Source organism: Heterodontus francisci, chromosome 3, assembly GCF_036365525.1.
Source record: "Heterodontus francisci isolate sHetFra1 chromosome 3, sHetFra1.hap1, whole genome shotgun sequence".
Classification (NCBI taxonomy): Eukaryota; Metazoa; Chordata; class Chondrichthyes; order Heterodontiformes; family Heterodontidae; genus Heterodontus; species Heterodontus francisci.
This window is the reverse complement of record NC_090373.1, coordinates 58,574,707-58,591,142: the sequence shown is the minus strand read 5'-3', so window position 1 is coordinate 58,591,142 and position 16,436 is coordinate 58,574,707. Positions and strand designations below refer to the sequence as shown.

General features: G+C 47.9%; 1 long non-coding RNA gene across 1 annotated transcript in view; it reads left to right on the top strand.

Annotated features, from left to right (window-relative positions):
* LOC137356736 (uncharacterized) overlaps window positions 1–16,436 on the top strand; it is a 64,158-nt gene that overhangs the window by 39,943 nt on the left and 7,779 nt on the right. Inside the window, exon 2 of the long non-coding RNA XR_010971099.1 lies at window positions 14,814–14,879. This is a non-coding gene — a long non-coding RNA (uncharacterized lncRNA). The remainder of the gene's footprint in view (window positions 1–14,813; window positions 14,880–16,436) is intronic.

Sequence of the window (16,436 nt, the reverse complement as noted above, 5' to 3'; positions counted from 1 at the left end):
GCCTCAAAGCCCACCTCATGTTGCAAGGTGTCCTCTTCGCGCGACGGAGGTACCCCTGCCACTAAGATCTCAGCGGCAGCGGCAAGAGGCCATTATTAGGCCACTTAAGGGCCTCAATTGGCCTCTGGGTGGGAAGGCCGTCGTCGGCTTATCCTGCCCGCAGGAAGATCACATGGTGACGGGGAGGCAACCGGCCCTCCCCGCCACCCGTCGCGATACTCCATGCACCCCCTGCCTCCAACCCCGCCTCAGGGACCACACAAAATCCAGCCCCCTGTGTGGGAAACATTCACTCATTGTGATTTTCTCTGGAGCAGCCAACTAATAGCCACAGGGTGGCTCGCCATCCAATTAAGGATGGCGGGCGGGGTCTCAAAGCTGGAGGGCCAATCAAAGGCCTTTCAGCTTGAAAGCAGCAGCAGGATGTAATGGAAGGTAAGTGAGGGAGAAGGCGGTTCAAAATGGAGGTGCCCTCTCTCCAACTTAAACAAAAATGGCAGCGTTTGCAGCCAGGCCACCGCCATGGGGGGGCAGCCCCTCTACAGGGCGACCTGTGGATGCTGCTGCATCCAGTTAGGTAGAGAGGGCCTCTAGGCCTGCCTGCAGCACTAGCCCCCTCACTGCCACGAGGAGGCCACCTTCAGGTAGTTAAACTGGCCCCCGCTACCTGTGGTAACCTGGAGACCAACTGGAAAATTCCTATTCGGCCTCCATTAACCGGCCTTAATAGGTCCTTAATTGGTTTGATCTGCTACTCAGCGCGGGTGGGGAGTCCTGTTGCCTCCCATCCTGCCTCCGGGAAAAGGCCTAGGAGCGGGTTGGAGCTGGGGAACCGACATGCAGGCCAGCAGTGCTTTTTCTTGTGTTTGCCCGTGGCCCATTCCCAGCCCCAGCGATCGAGTCCTAAAAATCAAGCCTCAGGTCTCTATTTAGTGCTTTTTTACAAAGGCGCAGCCAAAATTGGCAACTCATCAAGTAACGAATCACAGAAATCAATCTGCATCTGACTATTCCATGGCACAGCAAATTAGAGCTCCAATATGCTGAATTTGAGCAATAACCATATACAGTTACATAATGATTTATCTCATCTGGGCTGCCAGCAGGACAAACAAGAATACTCATTTAATATTAGATATGTTAGTTTGATGCATAAAAATTATGCCAAAGATTGGTCTTGCTATATTCATGACACAATCATGCTACCTTGGGTCCACGGTGACAGACAATCTGTCCCTTGATGTGGAGCTCGGTACACGCATAGGGAAAGCAACCATCACCTTTAGCCAACTTGTGAAACGTGCATGGGATAACACCAAGCTGACTCTTAGGACTAAGCTCATGGTCTATAAGGCCTGTGTTATAAGCACCTTGCTGTCTGGATGTGAAACATGGGCGACTTACAGCTATCAGGAAAAGAAGCTCAATAATTTCATCTTCGCTGTGTGTGGCGCATTATGGGTATATCCTGGCAGGACAAACTCACAAATGTGGCAGTCCTCTCAAAGGCAGAGCTCCTAAGTGTGTTGGCACTAATCAAACAGAGGTGGCTTCGATGGATCGGACACGTCCACAGGATGGAAGACGGTCACATACCCAAGGGTCTTTTGTATGGTGAGGTAGTTGGGCCAGACGACCAGTGGGGGGGTGCCCAAAGCTCCACTTCAAGGATGCTTGCGAGCATGGCATGAAAGCCCCAAGTGTTGACTATTGCACCTGGTAGTCATGAGCTGGCGAAACAGGGAAATGGCAACACATCCTGTGGACTGGTGTGCACTACCACGATGACCAGTTGCTACAGAAGCTTGGCAACAGGCGCCAACGTCAAAAACAAGAACTCACAGCCTCACTTGGCAGCTTCACGTGCAGCACTTGTGGCAGAACCTGCCTCTCAAGGATTGGCCTTCACAGCCATCAACAAAGGTGCACCAAGAGAAGACACTCCACTTAAATGGATTGTTTGCTGCGTGTTCATCACCTTTCGTAGATGAAAGGATGCCAGCCAAGCAGTTTGATGCGTAAAAATTACGCCAAAGGTTGCATTTGTTATATTTATGACACAACCAAGTTGTCCAATTTTGTCATTTGATTGGTTAGTTGAAAAAAAATTGCAATTTTGTGCCAATTTTCAACTAGTTGGGTGAAACTCAAGAGATTCGGAAACAAGAGTAAGTTTTTTTTTATTCGTTTGTGGGACGTGGGCGTCACTGGCTAGGCCAGCATTTATTGCCCATCCCTAATTGCCCTTGAGAAGGTGGTGGTGAGCTGCCTTCTTGAACTGCTGCAGTTCTTGGGGTTCACCAACAGTGCTGTTAGGAAAGGGATTCCAGGATTTTGACCCAGTGACAGTGAAGGAACGGCGATATAGTTCCAAGTCAGGATGGTGTGTGGCTTGGAGGGGGACTTGCAGGTGTTGGTGTTCCCATACATCTGCTGCCCTTGTCCTTCTAGGTGGTAGAGTTCGTGGGTTTGGAAAGTGCTGTCGAAGGAGCTGTGGTGAGTTGCTGCAGTGCATCTTGTAGATGGTACACATTGCTGCCACTGTGCGTCGGTGGCGAAGAGAATGAATGTTGAAGATGGTGGATGAGGTGCCAATCAAGAATGGTGTTGAGCTTCTTGTGTGTTATTGGAGCTGCACTCATCCAGGCAAGTGAAGAGTATTCAATCACACTCCTAACTTGTACCTTGTACATGGTGGACAGGCACTGGGGAGGCAGGAGGTGAGTTACTCACCGCAGAATTCCTAGCCTCTGACTTGCTCTTGTAACCACAGCATTTATGTGGCTAGTCCTGTTCAGTTTCTGGTCAATGTTAACCCCCAGGATATTGATAGTGGGGGATTCAGCAATGGTATTGCCATTGAACATCAAGGGGAGATGGTTAGATTCTTTCTTGTTTGAGATGGCCATTGGCTGGCACTTGTCCAGCACGAATGTTACTTTCCACTTATCAGCCCAAGCCTGAATGCTGTCATGGTCTTGCTGCATCTGGACACTGGCTGCTTCAGTATCTGAGGAGTCGCCAATGGTACTGAACATTGTGCAATCATCAGCAAACATTCCCACTTCCGACGTTATGATGGAGGGAAGGTCATTGATGAAACAGCTGAAGATGGTTGGGCCTAGGTCACTACCCTGAGGAACTCAGGTAATTGGCCGGGCTGGATTTGTCCTGCTTATTATGGACAGGACATACCTGGGCAATATTCCAGATTGCTGGGTAGATGCCAGTGTTGTAGCTGTACTGGAACAGCTTCGCTAGGGGTGTGGCAAGCTCTGGAGCACAAGTCTTCGGTACTATTGCCGGAATATTGTCAGGGCCCATAGCCTTTGCAGTATCCAGTGCCTTCAGCCGTTTCTTGATATCATGTGGAGTGAATCGGATTGGCTGAAGACTGGCATCTGTCTTGTTGGGGACCTCAGGGGGAGGCCAAGATGGATCATCCACTCACCACTTCTGGAGATGGATGCAAATGCTTCAGCCTTGTCTTTTGCACTGATGTGCTGGGCTCCCCCACCATTGAGGATGGTGTTATTTGTGCAGCCTCCTCCTCCTATTAGTTGTATAATTGTCCACCACCATTCACGACTTGATGTGGCATGGCTGCAGAGCTTAGATCTGATCCGTTGGTTGTGGGATCGCTTAGCCCTGTCAATTGCATGCTGCTTCTGCTGTTTGGCATGGAAGTAGTCCTGTGTTGTAGCTTCACCAGGTTGACATCTCATTTTCAGGTATGCCTGGTGCTGCTCCTGGCATGCCCTCCTGCACTCTTCTTTGAACCAGGGTTGGTCCCCTGGTTTGATGGTAATGATAGAGTGGGAAATATGCCAGGCCATGAGGTTACACACCGTGATTGAATACAATTCTGCTGTTGCTGATGGCCCACAGTGCTTCATGGATGCCCAGTTTTGAGTTGCTAAATCCGTTTGAACTCTATCCCATTCAGCACAGTGGTAGTGCCACACAACACAATGGCGGACATCCTCAAAAGATGGGACTTTGTCTCCAAAAGGACTGTGCGTTGGTCACTTCTACCAATACTGTCATCGACAGATCGGTAGATGGGTGAGGACAAAGTCAAGTAGGTTTTTCCCTCTTGTTGGTTCCCTCACCACCTGCTGCAGACCCAGTCTAGCAGCTATGCCCTTTAGGACTCGACCAGCTCAGTCAGTGGTGGTGGTCCCGAGCCTTTTTACAGTTACAATAATTTCAACTTTAAAAACGTTGGTGGAGGAGAGAGAAGTGCGAAATAGAATAGGCTGCATTAAATCTATTAGATATTTAAATATTACAGTTACTGTACAAACAAATTAAGAGAGAAGGGTGAAGAAGTGAAGATGAGCAGGAGTATTTAAACTTATTTTTATTAAAAAGTTTTACATACTTTTGCATCACTGTACATTTGAGTAGCTTTTTTACCTTAATTTTTCAGCGTGTGTGAAGTGTGATCTTAGAATTGCATGCTTGCTCGCAGTTTTTTTTCTCAAACTGTGAGCAGTCTAGAAACTAAAATAGCAAGCATACCTCTTGAAACATACATAAATAGAAGACAGAATCCATGGGTGACAGTGTGGCTCAGCAGGCAATTAGAAATCCTGTAATTATAATCTATGATTTATGTCTTTCCCCATTATCTTTTGCAGTTTAAAAAATGCAATCTTTGACCCCAGATGTTTGTGATTTTTTGAGTTTGGTCATTTGATGTGCTCATGTGAATATATTAAGAACTAAACTCGCAAAACTATTAAAGTTTCCATCAAGGCTCCTTCCATTTAAGCAGTCTGCTTGTGCACTCATCCTGTATGAGGGGTGTTTCTGTTATGAACATTATGCTTGAGCTGCGTTACTTGAGTACATTGCTTATATTTGCTTCAAATCCTCTGCAAATGATTTAAAAATAGTCCCTGTAAACCTTACTGAGATAAGTCACCTGTTTTTGAACATGGCATAATTTTAGTTAGGTAAACCACTGGTTGGAGCCATACCTTGCACAAAGGAAGATGGTTGTGGTTGTTGGAGGCCAATCATCCCGGCCCCAAGACATTGCTGCAGGAGTTCCTTAGGGTGGTGTCTTTGGCCCAACCGTCTACAGCTGCTTCATCAATGGCGTTCCCTCCATCATAAGGTCAGAAGTGGGGATGTTCACTGATGCTTGTAAGATGTTCAGTACCAAACGGGACTCCTCAGATAATGAAGCAGTCCATGTCCATGTACAGCAAGACCTGGACAACATTCAGACGTGGGCTGATAAGTGGCAAGTAATATTCACGACACATAAATGCCAAGCAATGACCATCTCAAACAAGAGGGAATCTAACTATTTCCGCTTGATGTTCAACAGCAATACCATCACTGAATCCCCCGCTATCAACATCCTGGGGGTTACCATTGACCAGAAACTGAACTGGAGCAGCCACATAACTACTGTGGTTACAAGAGCAGGTCAGAGGTTGGGAATTCTGCAGTGAGTAACTCACCTACTGCCTCCCAAAAGCCTGTCCGCCATCTACAAGGCACAAGTCAGGAGTGTGATGTAATACTCTCCACTTGCCTGCATGAGTGCAGCTCCAACAGCACTCAGGAAGCTCAACGCCATCCAGGACAAAGCAGCCGGCTTGATTGGCACCCCATCCACCTCCTTAAACATTCAGTCCCTCTAGCAGTACCATCTACAAGATGCACTGCAACAACTCACCATGCCACCTTTGACAGCACCTTCCACACTCGTGACCTCTTTCAGCTAGAAGAACAAGGACAGCAGGCGCATCAGAACACCACCAAAGTTCCCCTCCAAGTCACACACCATCCTGACTTGGAAATATATCGCCGTTCCTTCACTGTCGCTGGATCAAAATCCTGGAACTCCCTCCCTAACCGCACTGTGGTATACCTGCACCAGATGGACTGCAGTGGTTCAAGAAGGCAGCTCACCACCACCTTCTCAAGGGCAATAAGGGATGGGCAACAAATGCTGGCCTTGCCATAACATCCACATCCCATGAAAGAAGAATAAAATTAAATAAATTACATTTCTAAAACTGAGTTCATTGGTTAATTATGCAAGGATTACATAATGGGCTGAATTTTACCGGCCCCTCGACGCTGTGGGTCGCGGCACAGGGGCCAGTAAAATTCTGTGGGAAGAGGCCCGCCTTGACCTGCAACGCCGAGAAGGGTCCGCCGCAAATTACCGGCGATGGGGAGACCTCGGTGCGGCCCCCCTGCCGCTTGGCAGCGGCACGCCGACTACTATATTCAAAACCGTACTTACCTCTGCAGATTATGCAGCCCACCGCCTCTCGATGCACACTTCCGGATTTTACTTTGAATGGGTGGCCCTCACGTGCCGTCCTGTTCACAAGCAGAAAAGCCAGTGGGTCGTCAGAGGCAGAAGGTTTCACTACTGAAGGTAAGTTCTGATATTTAGGGGTCTCACTCTGCATACTGGAAGGGAGGAGGAAGGGGAGGATATTCAGGGGTTCCACTCTGCACACTGGAAGGGAGAATGAAGGGGGGGATATTCAGGGGTCTCTCTGCATACTGGAAGGGAGGAGGAAGGTGGGGATATTCAGGGCTCTCACTCTGCATACTGGAAGGGAGTGGGGGGGATATGCAGGGGTCTCACTCTGCATACTGGAAGGGAGCCACTGCAGTTCCGCCCTCCGTAATGGTTGGCAGCTCTGTGCCATTGACTGTCCATGTCATAGAAGGAGCAATGGCACTCGACTCACCCTGTATGTGGGAAGAGTGCCAGAGATGGTAGGCATGTGAAGCTTATATGTCTTGTGGGCCAATCGATGCAGCTTGTTCAATCTTTATGTCGTCATGCGGTGCCACTCTCAGTGGGAGCTAAGATGGGCAATACCATGCCATATAGCTGTTGCATGAAAGAGCCTGATGTACCACTCAACATCAATCTCTGCCCTGTTAGGAACCTTTGAAGAATTGAAGGAACCAAGTTGAATTGCAACCTGAAGATGGGGATGGTTCACCCTGTATTCATTGATGTGCTTCTTGAGAGGATCCATATGTGCCGCAGGCAAAACCAACAGGCAGTTGCAGCCCACATGGAGGCCCCCAGTCGTGAGCAGCTGCACCCAAGGAGAGCTCACCACTACCGATGGCTGCACATCTACAGGTCTCGCATGACATACCTGCAGATGTCTGTGCGCCAGTGTCAGCGGCGACTGTGCATGTCGAGAGAGGCGGTGACACATCTCTGTGCCCTGCTGAACGATGACCTGCAGCCCAGGGGCTTCGGGGGACATCCTATGCCTGTGGCCCTCAAAGTGACAGCGGCATTCAATTTTTACACCTCTGCGTCATTTCAGGGGCCCACCGGAGATCTTTGTGGGGTCACACAGTCAGCAATGCACCGCTGCATCAGGCAGGTCACCTGTAAATGCCCTGTACCGGAGGGCTGGTGACTAGATCCGCTTCACGACGGACCCTGAAAGCCAAGCCCAGAGGGCCACCGGTTTCAGCTCCATCGCATGATTCCCACAGATGTAAGAGGTCATAGATGGCACCCATGTGGCCATTAAGACTCATGTTGGGCGACCAGCTGAATACATAAACCGTAAGGGCTTCCACTCAATCAATGTGCAGCTCGTATGTGATCACAGGAAATGGTTCATGCAAATCTGTGCCCGCTTTCCAGGCAGCCGCCGTGATGTCTCCGTCCTGCACCAGTCGCAGTTACCGTTGCTGTTCACTGAAATGGCTCAGATGGAGGGGTGGCTTCTTGGAGACAAGGGCTACCCCTTGCATACATGGCTCCTGACACCAGTGAGACACCCCAACACTGTTGCAGAGGAGAGATACAACACCAGCCACGGAGCTACAAGAGCCACTATTGAGCAGGCGATTGGCATGCTGAAAACGCGATTCCGCTGCCTAGATAGATCAGATGGTGCCCTGCAGTACGAGCCAGAAAGGGTAGCTGGCATTGTTGCTGTCTGCTGTGCTCTGCACAAAAACACACTCAATAGGGGGGAGGCCTTGCAGGATGAGGAGAGACAGGAGCAGGACTCATCCTTGGACAATGAGGACTTACAGCAGGGAAGGCACATGGGATGGCAGAGAGCATCCAGGCACCGCATGCAGGGCGAGCAGCAAGCTAGGGATGCATGGCAGTGCCTCATTGATCAAATGTTCTCTATGCCATAGGAACCACCGTGGGCTCTGCATGCCACACAGCACCCTCGTTCACCTGTTGTGCAGCAGTCTGCATCTGCAACATCTTTGCATCCACGATTACTGGCAGCAGAATACTGAGCCATTGTCCATATAACTGCATCCATGAAGACACACATGATTGATACTGGCATGGCAATGATGTTATTCCATATATAGGCAGTTCTGAAAGGCCAATGATGTAATGGGAGGAGCCACAATCAGTACATGCTGGCACACCATTCACACAGTAAAAGCAATGCACATGTTAGTGAAGACGATTTTGTTTTCGGTCTTTCTACATTGTTGTCTCACCCATGCAGACCCATTTGTGTCATGATGTTTTTTGGAAAAGTTTGTGGATTCTCCTACACTGTGCTACTTCTGCACTAGCAGCCTAACTATAGGAAGGCTGCTGATGTGATGGCCCTTTGGCTGTGGATGACTTTGGCAGTCGTACCCTGTGCGCACGAGGCCTAGAGGGCCCCGGCTGGCTGGGAGAGTGATCGTTCATCCCCTACTGGCAGTGGACCCTTTGACACTGGATGGCCCCATGGCTACTCAGCTCCTTGACCAGCTGCAGACAGGCTGCCCTGTTCAGGCAGGAGAGCCTCTTCTTACCATCGCTGGTGAAAAGGACTTCCTGCCTTGCCCGCACAGCCTGCAGAAGAGTGAGCAGGAAGACTTCTCTGAACTGTGGGGCCACCCTAGAATACCCCTTTGCCATTCTTGACTTTCAGTGTGGTCCTTTAAATGCAAAGGTGACTCCACTGTGTAACTGCTCTAACTTCTGACTGCAAGGTTTGTCTTGTTTGAAAACCGTTGCAAGACTAGTGAGGAAATCTGTGCTTCACAAACACTTTGCTTCTGCAGCAGCTGATCATAATTATTGGTGTAATATTTCTAGTTGTCAATGCGGCTAGAATATGAACATATTTTCTTGTTTTCTTACAAAGATCGTTTAATGGCAGTTACATGTCTTTTCACATAACAGTTAGTAAAGAAATTAATACAAATTCCAAATGCATATTAGTCTGCGGCTTTTCACAGTCAGATGATTAGAAGCCCATAGTATGTAAATATTCTTCAATTATGGTTTCATTTCTGTTGTGTATTTGCCTTTTATGGTATATTTAAATCTCACGTCCTGGAATGTGCGAAATTAAGATTTTTCATCCAGGTGCAGCACGCCTACAAGAAGGAATGTTACACTTGAGTGGGAGAAGAGGATCACAACTTCACAGGACACTGGGACACAGCAGGGTAAGTATGTGACAGCAAAGTGGGACGTGCTGGAGAAACTCAGCAGGTCAGGTAGCATCTATGGAGAGAGAAGCAGAGGTAACTTTCGGGTCTGTGAACTTGGTCACAGACCTGAAAGTTAACTCTGCTTCTCTCTCCACAAATGCTGCCTGACATGCTGAGTTTCTCTAGCACTTTCTGCTTTGCTGCCAGATTGCCAGCAGCCCCTCTCTTCAGCAATGAGTTAAATATTTCTTTGACAGCTGTCAGGAAGCAGGTGCTGGGGTGCTTTAAATAGGACTCCAGCACCTGCTGCACAACTGTCAAAAGGTTTCTCACTGCGCCGGATGTTCCGCCTCTCCCCACGTAATATGGGAGGGGCAGCTGGTCGCAGTGATGCTAATGAACCCCTGCATTATTACGTGCGGGGGTTCAGCGGCGGCCGCTGAATGTGGGCACACTGCTGAATTCAAAGGGTGCCGTCGCGGAGCGCGCGCTGGAATAAGATTCAGACCAATATCTAATGTCAGGAACACGTGGTATGCCGAATGATGATTTTTTAATCCATCAGTTGGAAATCTGAATTAAACTTTAAAAAAAATAAAAAAGAACTGATAAAAGGTGACTGCTAGCAGCTAAAATTGCCACTGCAATTTGCATCAAAATACCCTACATTCCAATGTATCAATGGGGAGACGTAAGGTCTGGTCAGTCCCCATCCAGAACAATGGGAATTTTGAATGGACTACCTGTCCTGTCCTCATTAACATGACATTAAAGGCAATCTTGGAACATGGAGACAGACCACTCAAAAGGTAATCCCTGGAATAATGGGACCCTGAGAGAGATTGGAATTCATAGACATGAACTAATTAAGTTGCAAAAGAGAGAATACGCACTGGGCCATCATGTGACAGACACCCGATCTGTATGTTAAGCTCGCTGCTTTCTCTCTCTGTGGTTGGCCAAGCAACTGAGACTGACCAGTAAGGGCTCAAGTGGGGTCCCTCCCTCTCTTTCTCTCTCTTCAGATCAGCTTGCAAGTTTGAACCCTGTCTGCTGGCTGTAAACATCCAATCTATCAATGCTGCAGAAAGAGACCCTATGAAGAAAACCATCTGCATCACTGTCTCCAGGAAAACCCTGAACCAGCTGGCCACATCTACAAGCTGGAAACCTCAGGGCCACTGTACTCGTCTGGAAGACAACTGAGTTACCAAACTCAAGACTGTATACTTTTTTTATTGCTCCAGACTCTATTCCAACCAATCTATTCTTCTGCACTCTGTAACCTATTTGTGTGTGTGTGTGTGTAAAATTTGGAGCGTAGTTTATTTTTTTACTTTGATCGGTTTTAAGTACAATTAAAGCTAACCTCTTTCTTTGTTAAACTCAAAACCTGTCTGATTGGTTCTTTTATGATCATAGCATGATAAAATGATTAGACACTCACTGAATTGGTAAGCACATCCACTTTTTAAAAGAAATAAACCCTGTTGCAGTCAGATAAGGAAAGGGACAAGAGGGGAGCCTTTCGACCCCACTTCACCTGATGGTAACACTAATAAAAAATTGTTTAAAAGGAAAGCACAGTGAGTTATCAATGCAGCACATTGGGGCTACGACAGGCCAGAATATCAGAAAAAAAGACCAATTATGAAATATAATTTAATACAGCACAGTGGCACAGTGGTTAGCACCGCAGCCTCACTGCTCCAGCGACCCGGGTTCGTTTCTGGGTACCGCCTGTGCGGAGTTTGCAAGTTCTGCCTGTGACCGTGTTGGTTTTCGCCGGGTGCTCCGGTTTCCTCCCACAGCCAAAGACTTGCAGTTGATAGATAAATTGGCCATTGTAAATTGCCCCTAGTATAGGTAGGTGGTAGGGGAATTAAGGGAAGGTAGGAACATGGGATTAATGTAGGACTAGTATAAATGGGTGGTTGATGGTTGGCACAGACTCGGTGGGCCGAAGGGCCTGTTTCAGTGCTGTATCTCTAAAATAAAAATTAAAAAAATTTGAGATTGTGAACTGATTATTATTTTCTTTGTTTCAAGTGGTTACCATATTTTAAAACTAATGTAAATAAATACCTTATAGTTGACAATCTCCTATGATGCTCCACACGGGGAGTTAAGACCAAATGTAGTCCTCAGGTGAAGCAAGGTTAGAGGGTGGGTGATAATTGGACCAGGGCATGGAGACATAATTCAGTCCCCATTTTAAAGTCACATTCTGTCCTCATTTTTATATTTCCATTATAAATTCCTATGTCCACATTTATAATAAAAATTGTCTAAGTAAACTTATCACTGTAATTACATTCACCTCAAAGTGGTGACACAAGAAATGTGCACAGACATAAGATTTTTAGGGCAAGACATTCAGCAGAGCCAGTACAGTGGAAGCCAGAGGCTTTCCGAGTGGGGGGCGCAGCACTCCTGGCTGCCTCTGGCATGGCCTGTGCAGCATCCCATGCTGGAAAGAGCACTCCTGTGGGTGTCCCGTGTGTGCACCGGAAACTTTCCAACTGGCCAGATCATGACATCAAACAGCCATTCCGGCTGAGTTGATGCACATATTCCCAATTTGGACCACACAGATCCATTCAACAAATCTGCTTGTCAATCTCTAAAGAGCTGCAGGAAGGCACCCCATCCTCCACGCCACCCCCACCATCCACCATCACTAATGTTATTTAAAGGGCCAGACATCCAACTTGCTGGTAAGGTGATTTAAACTTAATGTCTGCTATTGCAAAGTTTGTGGAAGTGCTCTGGTGTGTTTTTGGTGTTGTGCTGAGTTCCTGGATTTGGCAGGGTGTTTCTGCATCCTCACAGGGAGGGCAGAGGAGTAGGTAGCCTGTCCACACAAAGGCTGCAACAAGTATGGGGCTGCAGTTACAACGTCTCTTGGGCAACAACACAACAGGGAGATGGAGCAGAGGCTGTGGAGAGAGCAAACTCTGCACGGAGGGAGGGGGCGGAGGGGATAGGCATCAGGAATGCTGGTGCTCCAGAAGGGCTGCCCATGAGCAGCTATTCGGACTCCAGTTCCCTTACGATGGCATCCCTTCACCATCATTGCTCCACTATACCCCACCTTCCCATCTATCTGGGATGTCCCTTCACAGGGTGCTCTCAGCCAAAGCCATGCAATAAAAACCACCAACAAAAACCTTGCTATGACATCTTTGTCAAATAGCACAACCTATCACACAAACAAAAAAGAACTAATTATCCTTGTACATTCCCTTAGTGCCTGTCTTACCAGTGTCCTTGCTTGTCCTAGTGCTCCAACACAGTGATACCTGAGTGGCTGCAGCATGGCTGGTGAAAGGCTGCTGACTTTCACTGGAGGAGACTGCAGAGGATCTTGCAGGACACCCTCGAGCAGCTCTGGACCTTCAGCACCCAGCTTTGAACTGCACCATCTTGGCATAGGCGGCAGCAGTCTGGGTTGGCTGGCTGGCTGAGGGGCAATAGCAAGAGCACTGGCAAAGTTTCAGGGCTGGGAACACAAATTCTGTCATCCTGAGAGAGAGGACAGCAGATTTGTGCTCCACAGTGCTGCTGCCACACGGTTATGGACCATCTTTTCCTGCAAGCGAGAGGGAAGAATGTCAGATTAAGTTGCATAATGCCTGCCATAGCTGAATAGTCAGAGGTATGTGGAAGCAACAGGAGTAGGGTGTGAGGCTGGTATCATTGGAATGTATGTGACGGTGAGGTGGTGGATTATCTGGATGTTAGGTGTGAGTCCTGAGTGCTAGGGACTGCTGATGGGTGAGTAATGGGGATGTGGTGCATTGAGCAGCGTGAGGTGCTGCTGATGTGAAGGGGTGAAGATTTCCTTTGAAGATAGATTCACTGAACTTGACCACACGCATGAAGTCAGGGAACCTTTTGCGACACTGCTGCCAAGTCTTTGGGACCAGACTGAGGGCATTGACCTCCCTGGCAACCTGCTCCCATTCCCTTCTCAGGGTTTACCTTGAGGTCCTCCTGGCCCCCCATGGAAACATCACCCCTCTTCTGCCAACCTCCACCACTTGGCATCCGTGAACCCTGAACTCTTCTCCTTGCTGCTCCATTTGTGCAGCTCATACTTGCAGCCAGTGTCTGTACAGGCAGTCTGCAGCTGCTCCCTTCCACTGAGTATAGCTCCTTTTTAAGAGGGGCAGACTGTCTTTCAGATGAAGTAGGCTGGATGCACCATGTACTATCAGCACACACTGCTCTGCCCCCTGCTCAGTGCTCAGGCTACCAGCAGCATGGGCTCCGCTTGGACCAATGCTACAATTAGATAAATGAGGAGGTAACATCAAGTTTGCATGTTGCTTGCCTCAACGGAAACAGGTGTGGGCAGGTCACAAATCATGACCACTGCACCCAAAAATGGGTGCCAAGCAATTTGTAGTCCTTAATGTTACTATATATTATTACCACTATTTATCTGTATGTTCATGTATTGTTTAATAAATTACTTTGTTGTTTAAAGCAAGGTTGTCATATTCTGCTGCTTCTCAGAAGCACCAAGGAGAATAAATCCAGTAACAAAAATGGTTTTATTTTTGTTATGCCAGATATGCCATCCAAATTTAGAATCATAGAATGGTACAGCACAGAAGGAGGCCATTTGGCCCATCGTGCCTGTATCGGCTCTTCATGAGAGCAATCCCAAACTAATTCCACTGCTCCACTCTTTCCTGATAGCCCTGTATGAATCCCAAACTAATCCTACTGCCCCCATCTTTTCCCATAAGAACATAAGAGCAAGAGTAGGCCATTCGGCCCTTGAAGCTTACAATGAGAACATGGCTGATCATCTACTTCAACTCCACCTTCCCACCCTATCCCCATATTACTGCATTCCCTTAGTATCCAAAAATCTACTGATTCTGTCTTGATTATATTCAAAATAATAATATACTCAAATAAAAATATACTCAAAATGAAGACACAGATTTCAGTTCATAATGGATTCACATCATGAACATAAGAGAAACATGTTGCAGAAAAAGCCTGGACAGAGTCGACATCTGAAATATTAACCAATCTTTTCTGTTTTCAGATGCTGGTGGATCTGTTGTGTATTTCCAGCATTTTCTGTTTCTATTTCAGTATTAGAACAATTGAAGTTGCTGTGAGAGCACACTACCTCATCTGCTAATGATGTTTTCCATACTTACAGCCGTTAAATATTGAACTCATATTTTTCACTTTGCAGCATAGAAAGGCAAATATTTTCGTGAGCAGGATGGAATGGGTGAGCAAGTGCCAGGAAATCAGTATTTCCAGCTGTCTACCCATTCTGTGAGAGAGCTTTACTTTTTTATTATAATGTGTGGTAACAATATTGAAATGAGCCTTAACATGATTCCTTTGTGTTCTTGCAGATAATGCTCCACGTCCTCAGCTCACTAATATAATGTGAGTGATGAACAGAAAGCTGGCTGTTGGTTGTGAGTACTTAAAGCTGTATTGATTGATTTTGCATTGATGCAACTTAAATTCTCAGTGAGGCCGGAATTTTATGCCACCCCGACAAGCAGGATGGTGGCGTAAAATGGAGTGGGAGGCACCGGGAGATCATCCCGATCCTTTCCCGCCTCCGCCACCACTTTACACAGGGTGGCGGCAGCGTAAAATGAACTGCCCACCCCAGGCCAATCAAGGCCCTTAAGTGGCCACTTAACGGCCACTTAAGGGCCTTTGCCTGCCTCCACACGGATTTTACGTACGGGAAGCGGGTGTCCTGGAGCCGGGAGAAGCCGCCTAACCAAACCAGGCGGCTCTCGAACATCCCGAGGGGGTGCTCTCATTTTTGGGCACCCTGTGCCCGATGGAGGGCTGCTCCCACTACCCCAACTACCCTCAACACTCAGCACGTCCCCCCCTTCCCCCCAATTGTCCACCCTTGCCTTGCTGGGGCCCGACAGATTACCCCGGGCAAGGCAGCCAAAACTTACCTGCCTTCCCGGCTCCCAGGCATCTCCTCTTCATGCTGGGCTGCAGTTCCAGGAGTGGCCACTGCTCCTGGTGGTGCCGCTGGGACTAAGCTGCTGGCTCACTGATTGGCCAGCAGCTCTATTAGGCGGGACTTCCTACCTCAAGTGGGTGGAAGTCCCGCCTCTCCCCAGTTGAAGCCCGCGGACCCGCAAAATACGGGTTGGATCCCCAGGTGAGGTGGAAGCAGGTTTGCCACCGACCTTTCAGTTGGTGGCCGGCTCCCGTCCGCCTACTGTAAAATTCCAGCCTGAGTGTTGAATTGAGTACTCTTCTCTATTTGAATATTTTGGAAGTGGAAGAAAAGGATCAAAGGAGAGATAGTGGGCAGGTTTGCTTGTGTCAGAAATGGACTGCACAATCTGCCTTTGACAACTCAGCCAAAGCTGTAGACCCAGATTCACTTATCTGGGACGGCTGGAGGCTTTGCTTCACCAGGCAGGTAATGACGGAGTTGTGCCATCTGATGGATTCTGATCTGCAGAGATCTGCACCACAGAGCTGGCACAGCCAGTGGCAATCAGGTCACTACAGCCCTGAAATTTATTCTTCAGGCTCATTCCAAGCTATCACAAAGGAAATCAGCAACATCAGTTATTGCGGTGCCTGTTTACATTGAGCAACAACTTCAACAATCTGTATTTGTATGGTACCTTCAACATAATAAAATATCTAAGGTGCTTCACAGGAGCATTATAAAACAAAATTTGACAGTGACCCACATAAGGCAATATTAGGGCAGATGGCCATGAACTTGGTCAAACAGATATGTTTTAAGGAGGGTCTTAAAGGAGGAACAAGAGGTTAGAAGGTTAGGGAGGGAATTCCAGAAGTTAGGGCCTTGGCAGCTGAAGGCATGCCTATGAATGGTGGAGCAATTAAAATTGGGGATGCTCAAGAGGCCAGAATAGGAGGAGTATAGATTTCTTGGACAGTTGTGGGTCTGGAAGAGATTTCAGGAATAGGGAGGGTCCAGGCCTTGTCTGAAAAGGTCACAAATGTACCTATCAGGG